This window comes from Pteropus alecto, unplaced genomic scaffold (genome assembly GCF_000325575.1).
Source record: "Pteropus alecto unplaced genomic scaffold, ASM32557v1 scaffold3, whole genome shotgun sequence".
NCBI lineage: Eukaryota > Metazoa > Chordata > Mammalia > Chiroptera > Pteropodidae > Pteropus > Pteropus alecto.
In genome coordinates, this window is record NW_006442484.1 from 59590060 (window position 1) to 59600459 (window position 10400).

Consider the following 10400-nt stretch of genomic DNA (forward strand, 5'->3'; position numbering starts at 1 on the left):
AGTGCAGAGAGACTGATTAAGGAGTTAAACAAAAAGATGAGGGGCTTAGCCAGGCCATTTGTGGGTAAAGGGTAGACATCCTGAAGGACTGAGAAGATCAAAGGCACAAGGGTAGCAAATGAGGTCTTCAAGCAAATCATAATATATCAATAGCTATCTTCTTAAGAAAAATATGTCTACTAAAAGTAGTTCATAGGATTTTTCAGAAGTTAACACAAAATTTCTATTAAAAAAAAACTGATGTACTTACTAACATAAAAAGAACATTACCAAGAATAAGTTAGCAATGCTTAAAATATTATTTCTTATGCTCAAACTAACATTTTTATATTTCAATGGAAAATGACTCATTCTTGTCACATTAAATATCATAATTCAAAGTAAAAAATCTGTATGGAAATTATAATGAGATTTCCAGTATATGAAAATGAACTAGGTTTCATTGAAATACAAAAACATCAACTGCTCCACAGAATCAGTTCTTGAAATCTAAACAATTAATTGCTCAGATACTCAAGACTATTATTTTTAATAAGTAAGCTCAACATAATTTTACTACCACTTTCTTACATCCTATTTACTCCATACTGCTATTTTCCTTGAGCTAAATCCTCATTATAGTTATCGCATCCAAATAAAAAGTCCATTCTGCCAAATCTTTTTTTATAATCCATATTTCTTTGTTCTGTCTTTTAATTTCTCTTCCAACAACCGTCCTCAAGCTTTTTCAGAATTCCCAGCATTCCCCACTATTCCATTGGTTTACCCTTGGAGGTTGGGAGGATGTGGGAGAAATGTTTCTGATTCTCTAGGGAGCAACAAGTTTGTCCATGTCCTTCATCCACTCCCTCCAAGCTCATTCTCTTGAGAATCATAGCTCTTATGTTTCACACATGCAGAACTATTAATCATCGTTCTCAAGTGTTATTTTGATTAAAGAATATCTCAAGTACAGAATACCTAGTTATTTCAGAAATATTTTAAGCAGGCCTTATTAGCACTTTTCCATCTGAAGATATTTTTATTTTCCCTGGCAAATCACATGCAACATCACTGAAGCCTTAGGCATTCAATTCAACTAAAACATAAATGTTAGATGCTTCCTTTTTTTTTTAACCCAAGATGTTATAATGGAAATGTTCTCAATATGAAAGACATTCACAGGAAACTGGAGATTTCCTTTGAATGAGTAATTAAGTTTTTAAAATACTCAAATTAATACTGCATTAAATTAAAGGTATCATTTCTAATAGTCACTTTGTTCTGACATTTCTACATTAGCAAATTGTATTTCTGGAAGAAACTAGTGTCTAGGGACAGCATTTTGTTACTGTCCTTGTTAAGTACTGGGAGAAAATTTTGCTTAAGATTGTGTTTTATCATCAATGTATTATGTTCAATGGCATTCAGAGGCAAAAAGTCTTTTTAATATTCAGTAGTCATTTTTAGAAATATATTTTACATTGTTAGCATAAATTGTTGCTAATATATTTTTTGAAACTAACTTTCATCAAATATGAAAAAGTATTACATTCATATGATGAATTGCTCCCTTGGTAAAAGCATAGAAAAAAATGCAGCCAGGTTCATGAGAATAGCCTTGGACTGTCTACATCAAAGTGTTATTTCTACAATTTAAACTATGCTTGTTTCTATTTGTGATTTGTTCCAGTTATCTATTACTGAATAACAAGCCGCTCCAAATTTAGCAGCTTAAAACAACAAACACCATTTGTTTTGCTCACAAACATGAAATGTGAGCATAAATCAGTGGCAACATCTTATCTCTGCCTCATGCACCATTACCTGGGGGAGGAGAAAAAGAAGTCAAGGATGTTTTGGCTGAGGATGGAACAATCAGAAGGCTAATCACTCACACACCCACTGGCCATGGTGGCTGTGGGATGGATGAGACTTTAACTGCAGCTATCAGCCAGAACACCTAGATGAGGTCCTTCATGTGGCTGTTTGGCTTCCTCCCAGCATAATGGCTGGCGTCTGAGAGCAAACATCCCAAGAGAACAATGTGAACATGCATGGCATTTTTTTTATGACCTAGCCTCTGAAGTCACACAGCATCACTCAGCTGCACTCTACTAATTAAGGTAGCTACTAAGGTCTTCCTAATTCAAAGGGAGGAGACATGAGCCTTACCAACTAATAGAAGATTTGTCAGCCTCACGGTATGGAAATTGCATGTGAGATTGGATATATTATAAAGACCATCTTTGGAAAATACAATCTGCCATATGGCTGTACATATATTTCAGAAGATGTAGCTCACCTACAGTGTATGTTTCATAAAATACTCCTGCTAAAACTGCTCTTGTCAAATACTTTCCAGCAGGGGAAATTTTTTTGAATTTAACTTTGGGTATGATATGAATAACTACTAACTAAATATTACTCAAAAAAGGCTTACTTCTAATGAAAAGCACACTTATCTATCTAAGTTTCACTCTGTCGAGAACTGAGGGTTGAAGTCAAGCCACCTTATCATCATTCTTTGTGGAATATACTCTTAACTACTTTGATGCATCCAAAAGAAATTCATTATGTAGACAGGGATTGGAAAATTCACTTCTACCCTTGGCTGGCCTAAGCTTATAGCTTTAAATCAGTCAGTTGGCTCCTTTGTCTCAACATCCAGTAATTTTGAGCCCCAGAATCTTTGCTTTATTATCAGTCTTAATCACTAACATTGCCCCATTCCATATCCTGTTTCATTATCTATCCTTAGCCCCAGACCTCTCTCTTCAGCCTGTTGACTGGAGTCTCATACTTGTTGCCTTTAAATCTGATGATACATAGGACAAGTTTACATTATTTTCTGGGTAAGTTTCTTACATATTCTCATTATTCCTCAGGTTACATCTTTTCCACTATTCCAGACTATAGGCTTCTTCACTTCCTCTACTCAGCTACCCAGCCTCTACAACCCTACCTGAGTGCCAAGCCTATGAAGCCTCCATTTCTGGGGCCTGGGAAATCTGAAAGAATGATACTCCAACTGTGGAGAACATAAGCATAAATTACACAGATACTCACTTCCGATTAGTTAAGAATCTAGTGGAAAAAACACATATGTAAACAACAAAATATAATACAGAGCTGAATAAAATGAATGTTATAAGAGAAATACAAACTACTTAGCAACATTATTTGAGGGTTCAGATAAATAAACAACTGTAATATTTTCCTAGAAAATCGTTTGATGCCGACGAATAATTATGTATAGTAAACATAGCTCAATCAATGTGCTCCTCATTCGATTTAGTTAGTTGGTTGTCCCAAAGGAAGATAGAGGCACTTGTTGCTAAGCACTATAAAAAAAAATGGTGTCCTAGGACTGGATATGTCTTAACAATGAATGGAAGCTCCCACTATCCCAACCTAGATTCCCCTATGTCAGTAGTGGCATGGTGCCATGTCACTTAAATTTCTAGGCAAGAGAATAGATGCCAAATAGTTCTCCACATGAAAGTTTGTCACTGATAGCTCTGTTGAAGCAAAAGAAACAAGTGTCACAGAGATATGTGACATTCCAATGGGAACATTTTGATCTCACATATACTTGAATATGTGGTGGCACACAGTTTTCAAAGTGTTCAGTAGTTACTGCTTATACTATTTTATCCTATATAAAAATTCCCACTTGTTTATTTTGGATATTATTTAAATCTCCTTTATGTGTTTCTTACCAAAATTCCAAATATTGTCTTTGACCTTTTCAAGTAGTTTGACTCCCTGAAATTCCAAGATATTTCTTGGCACAAGATGAAAAGAACTGAATAGATTAAATATTTTTCTGATTCTCTTTTCAACTTTGGAGTAAACACAAGTTAAAAGTTATTATCAACACCATGTAACTGAATTAAAGGTGCAAAATGTGTTTTTATATGCTCACCTTTGGATGACACAGTTGAACCTCTTAGTACATTTTTCCTTTATCAAAATTTTTAGGCCAAGATAATTTTTATGCTTAATTTTTAATTGCTGGAGAAAGCCTTGGGCATTTCAAGAAAGTCGATTTAAAAAAAAAAAAGAAAGATAAACAGAACGAACTTTCTTTGTAGAAGCTAAAGTTTTAAATGTGGATGACTAATGTTTGAGGAATAATCATTGCATACAATTGTGGGCTGTAGTTTCTTCAGTTTGTGAACTATTTTGTAATCAAAGTATAATTTTATTTCTTTGTCTTATATAACCCAATATAAAAATATTTAGAATACTGGAAATGTAGGTAAATGTTTAATAAACCAAAAACCTTTACAAAAAAGAATTCTGAATAATGAAATCATTCCTGAGTTCTTAAGGTAGCCTATAGTAACAGTGTTTTGTTGATCTAATTGCTGCCAATCAGCAGTTATTTACTCTGGCCCATCCCTGTAACAATCAACATCTCATAAGAAAGTATCTGAGTGTGAACTCTGCACTCTGGTCTGAGAATGGAAAGTAGAGCATCATTTCTTGTCATCTTTTTCCACTGGCTGTCTGAGTAGGCGTGGTGGAAGCCTTCTATCAGCAATCTGGGCTCCAGCCTGGGCTGGACCAGAATTTGGAGCCCTAGTCTCACTAGTCTGCTCCACAGTGGGAGCAATTATTTGACCCTCTCTAGATCCAATCCTGATATGAAGAATACTAATCTTCCTTCCTAGCATTCCAGTTGCCTCTTGGGACTTCAAAATCACTTATTAAATTTTATCTTGATGTAGGAGGGTCCGTGGAATACTCCTTTCTAAGGATTTAAGAACTACTAAAGCAAATACTCTTTTTTATTTATTTATTTATTTTTAATTTTTTTTACTAATACTCTTAAAATAAGACATTCTTCAGTTATAGGCTCTCCCCTGAGGTAGTTGCTGGGTACTAGATATATCTTACATCTATATAGATATGAAATAGGCTGCTGCAACTTGATTATATACAGCGGAGTACATTCAGATGTCAATGCTGTATTTGAAATCCAAGTGTGTGTCTTTAGTTTCAAACCTGGTATTTTTTTAAATTGATGGTTTTCTTTTACTGAGCAGCCTGGCCTCTGAAAGACCTTCTCTGTGATTGTATAGCTCAAATCCTCAACTGTGGTTACCCAGATGGCCTGGCACCTAAATGCCTGGTTACTCACAGTAAGAGACAACATTACACCCAGCCAGGCGCTTGAAACAACCGTGTACTCATCTAATATTTTTCCTCTATCCTACAAGGTTATACCAGTATTTTTGAGAATCTATAGGTTCTCAGAACATTCTCATATTCCTCTATCAAACATCAATATGTACCAAACATTGCCTGGAGTGTCAACTATATCCACCAAGTAAGTAACTCCCTTTTTGGCTCAGGGTTAATCCCCTCTCTTATGTGTTATTTTTATGCTATAAGACTATGTAGTTTGGGGGGAAAAACCTTCTTCTAGCTGCACATCTAGAACCAGAACATATCTCTGTTCCAAATAACACTAGTATGCAATTTCTGCCTAGAATGAGTAAAATGGAGAGCAATGTGGTTCTTATCCTCACACAGTTGACTGTGTAAGAGCCTAAGACTAAAAACAAACTAGTAACTACATGGAAAGAAGAAAGAAAGGAGAGTAGTAAAAACAAGTAAATCATATAAAAGAGCAGGGCTAACAGTGCTCTCAGTGAATGACATGAGCTGTGATCATGTGCTGAAACATATGAAGTGCCAAATAAGCCACTTTGACCCCCAGAGCTCACCCCTCCCTTAACCATGGTGCCAGAAATCCCTAAATTAATACTTTTGCTTAACCAAATGGTGCAGCACATGGTACAAATTTAATAAATGCTCACTGAATGAATGTTATAACAAGAATTCTTTAGCTCCAGCCCTTCACCAGGTTGTGTCCCAAGGACAAAAGCCATAAGACTTGGAAATTTATTCTAGGACATCATGCAAGCTCCCAGAGGAACAGGCTAGATGCATGCTCACAAATTTGCTCACAGCCAATTCAGCTGAAGACAATAACTTATTCTGATTTACTAAGCTGGACTTTGAAAATTCAGTGTGAATAATCATCTTCTAACATGTCTATTTTCATAAAAGGAAAACTAACAGCTATACGTTAAAATCTGTAATATCAAATTCTGGCAACCACATTTAGTGCTGACCTACTTACACTATTGGCCCTGTTAAAAGAGAAAAATCAACACAGATGTACTTCGATAATTCATTCCTTTTTAATTAAATAGATTTAGCAACTGAATTTCAGCTACATTGCTAAGGAAGAGTCATTGCATTGATTTTCCAATCTTTAGGATTTAGATATAGTTAGAGATTAATTTTATGGAGGAAGGTCTTAGAAAGGCTAAGATTCAAAGTTTCAAACCATTTACTGGCATTTAGCAGCACTCTGTGAACTACACTTATAGTTCTTATCAGTTCTTAGTTATAAAGGTAACTATTCAGTCATTCATTGAATGCATATTTGAGGGTCTGAACATGAGATAGAGAATAGATGGCTGACAAAAATCACTCCTTGAAAATCCTAAATCAGTGACACTTGATTTCATGAAACAATAATTATGTACCTACTGTACATCAAGTCTTATGCTGTTAAGCAGACTGGCAAACCATCAATTGCAACACAATTTGATAAGCCTTATAATAGATATGCAAATAAAGCTACCAGAATGTGAGGGAAGATGCAGACAACTGCTCCATGATGACAGGAATAGATCTGATGTTATTGCTGTTTATTTCTACATGTGTGTGCATGTGTTTAACCTTGTATTGAGCTCTTATTACATCCTAGGCACTATACTAAGTATTTTTCAGGAATTCTAGTTTGATACTCACAACTCTAGGAAGTGAGCAATTATCTTCCTCATTTCAACCTTGTATATGTGAGGGAAGATTGAAGGAGTGGAGAGGGTGGTAAAATATTAAATCTGGTCAGGTAAGGATATAGCAATAAATGGTTTTATAATGAAGGCAAAAAGGAGCTACTAAGGAATTTTTATGCAGATTAGTAACACATCTCATTTCCTATTACAAAGAGCACTTTACATTTACTTTAGCTTGGTGGGGATATGGCCTCAGGGGCTTTCTGCAGAAAAGTTTGCTGGGTTACAAACAATAGTCAGGGATAGCATCATCCCTAGCTGTTACAGAATAGGTCACATGAGAAAGCAGCGAGAGCCCTAATTAAGGCATGTCCAGCCATGATGTCAATAGCTCTAAAAGCACTATTTCAAGTATTGGTTCATTCATTTGATGTCATTATTTTTCTGCTGGTGGTATATCATAAGGATGTGAGAAACAATGATCATCTGTGAAATGTATTACTAGTTTCTGTTTGATAAATGTGATAAAGCTCTCACCCAGAGAATAAAGTAGAGTAGCCAAGGTTGAGCATTAAGTAAAAGAAGAAGCAAACACTCAACCACCCACCATCCCCTACACACACACACACACACACACACACACACACACACACACACGTGGCTCTGCTTGATCTAATGCATACAGATTCTGTGTTATATATTGTTATGATCAGAATATACAATCTGCTTCCCTTCACGCACTGAGTTGCAACAATGTACAGGTTCCTTATCCTAGCCACAGATTAGAAATCTGGGCAACTCTTTAAACATATTCACTTTGAGATCGCACCTTAAAACAATTCACTCATAATTGCTCTGGGCAGGGCCCAGGTATCGATATTTTTAAAAAATCCCCAGGTGATTCTCATACAAGTCAGAGCTGAGAACTATAAACTCGTAGGGGATACATAAGACTGCATAAGCTGCTGACTATAATTTGGTGAATTTCAATTCTTGCTAGAGTAAAGGTCCTCTTTAGGCCTTCAGAGTCTGAATACCATCCATTGCTCTATACCCTAAACAAATTATTTGTTTGCTTTTCTCAGCATACCTGTCAGGACATATACAAAGGTAAAGACCAAATAGAGGCAGAAGCTGTTGAGACATGCTATTGAATCTCAGGTGCTATTGTTGGCCCACTTTATCCATTTTTAAAATTGGGTTTTAAACTTGGTCCTCAAAGAATTATATATTTTCTCATATATTCCACCTACAGTTAGAATATGTTACTTCCAAAAGAGCAATGATAACTGAATTATTTATAAAATGGTATGCTTCTCAAGGAAACTATTAAGAGAAACTAGTGCCTTTTTCCTACACAGTGATTTTTTTTCCCATAAATCAAAGTAGACACTTTGTTAATACAGCTAAGTATAATAATAATACTGATATTCCTAAAAGGAAAGTTATTACAGAAAACAAATATAAGTATTATCTAATTCCCTTTTTATAGGTCTGAGCTGTTCCAGTCAACACCTATTACAACTCAACTTTTATTACAGGATTTGAGTGTTATGTTTTTGTTATTTTTAACTGATACTGAATCTTTTAAGGTAGAACTAAACCTCCCTAAGGAATACTTGTGGTTGCTTTCAGGACAACATGGTTCAACAGCCTAGAGCTTATTTGCATCTGGCAAATGAGAATCTTGTCTAGGACTGCTTACTGGAAATGGGAGCAGTCTATAGTGTCTCTTCCATCCCCCATCAAGTGGATAAATTCTAAGAATAAGCTTATCCCTTCTCTATGTCAAAAGAAGATAGATATTATAGTAGATGAGGCGTAACACAGTTTGATTTTAAGAAATCACATAATAAGATTCTTACCCAGAAAATAAATGGTAATAAAGCAATTTTCCATTGTCAATCTTATAAGGAGTGAAAGTCTCCCACTTTCAAAGGTCACCAGCAGTTAAGTGGCCTTTTTAGAAACTCTAAGACAAGTAAATGTTTTTCCAGATATAATTCAGAATCTTAAAATACCATATTAAACCCTAATTTTTTAAAAAAGAGACCATGTATTCTAGAACATATAATTGTGAAACATGAAAGAAGAATTTTTAAAAAATTTTTAAATAAAAATTCTATCCATCACCATATATTTGACCCCCTTTACACTTACCTACCTCCCCCCTCTCCACTTTTCCTAATTTAACTTCGGATGGTTAACACACAATACAATATACATATGACATATTATTGAACTGTACACTTGAAACTTACATAATTTTATTAACCAATGTCACCCTAGTAAGTTTAATTTTAAAAAGTTATAAAGAAATGGCATTATTTGAGGGCCTGCTATGCATACATGCCTATGATATAATCTAATTTAGAAATTAGGTACAGGAAGAGATTAACAATAAAAATAATAATAAAATAGAACAATTATAATGATATATTCTAATAAAAGTTATATGAATGTGAAAAAAAATTCCAAGTATACCCTCTTCTATGTGTATCAACTGAATCATGATATACTTTAGTCCAAGAACTAAAGATTTTCTAAAAGAGCTGATCCTTTTCCTGAATGGGGTCCAATATAAAGAAAACATCATCTAGCATTCATACTGAACATACACTAACAGATCATTATTTCACCCAGATTAAATTGCTGTGGGAAAAGTTAGCACCATCCCTTTAGCACATTTAGATCAGATGCTGATCTAAAAGGTCTTACAAGTACTCAATATGAAGTATTTCTTCCCACTCATCTCACCCTCATCAAATAACGAAGGGGTTGTAAATTCCCACCTAATTCATGGGGCTTTCCATAGCGAATTAAATGATGCAAGTCTACCAATTTCAGGTGGTGACTCATATAAACTATGACTAACTGACATAACACCAGAGTTTTTCCAAATTTTATTCTCAAAATTTAAGAGTGTACCATTCAAATCATTGAAAATCTAATGAAAGTTTTCTTTAAGTTGGTAATTTAGTATTGTGAAATCACTAGGAATTCTATTTTCAGAGAATATGTATATATTAATCATAGGAAGGGATTTCCAATAAAGGATAATGTCTGTTTCTTTTTCTTGAGAATATAGAGCATATAAGCAAGAATTTAGTCATGTGGGGGATAAGATACATACACATAATAGAAGTTACAGACAACATGCTATACATTCTGTTCTGTAGATAGGATTGCAATAAACAGAGAAAGTGGTAAAAGTTATTTTTAAGGAAAGGAAAGTAAACTATATATTGACTTTTTTTTTTTAATGCCTACAGCACGTAGTCTTTCTAGGTGGTCTCCCATCCAAGTACTAATCAAGCCCAACCCTGCTTAGCTTCTGAGATCAGATGAGATCGGGCACATTCAGGGTGGCATGGCTGTAGACTATGGACTGTGCCTCCACTGGGGTGCCAACCCAGGACCTTTTGCATGTAAAGCAGATATGCTATGTCCCTCCACTGGGGTGCCAACCTAGGACCTTTTGCATGTAAAGTAGATTTGCTAACTGCTACACTATGGAACAACATCCTATATTGACATTTAAGCATATGTTTAATACTTACAAATGAATTTGGTTTGGGTAAAGTTGAAAGTAGGCAA

General features: G+C 35.0%; 1 pseudogene; it reads right to left on the bottom strand.

Moving 5' to 3' along the window:
- Nucleotides 1-10066: 10066 nt before the first annotated feature.
- Nucleotides 10067-10185, bottom strand: LOC112470424 (annotated as a pseudogene).
- Between the last annotated feature and the right edge of the window lie 215 nt (nucleotides 10186-10400).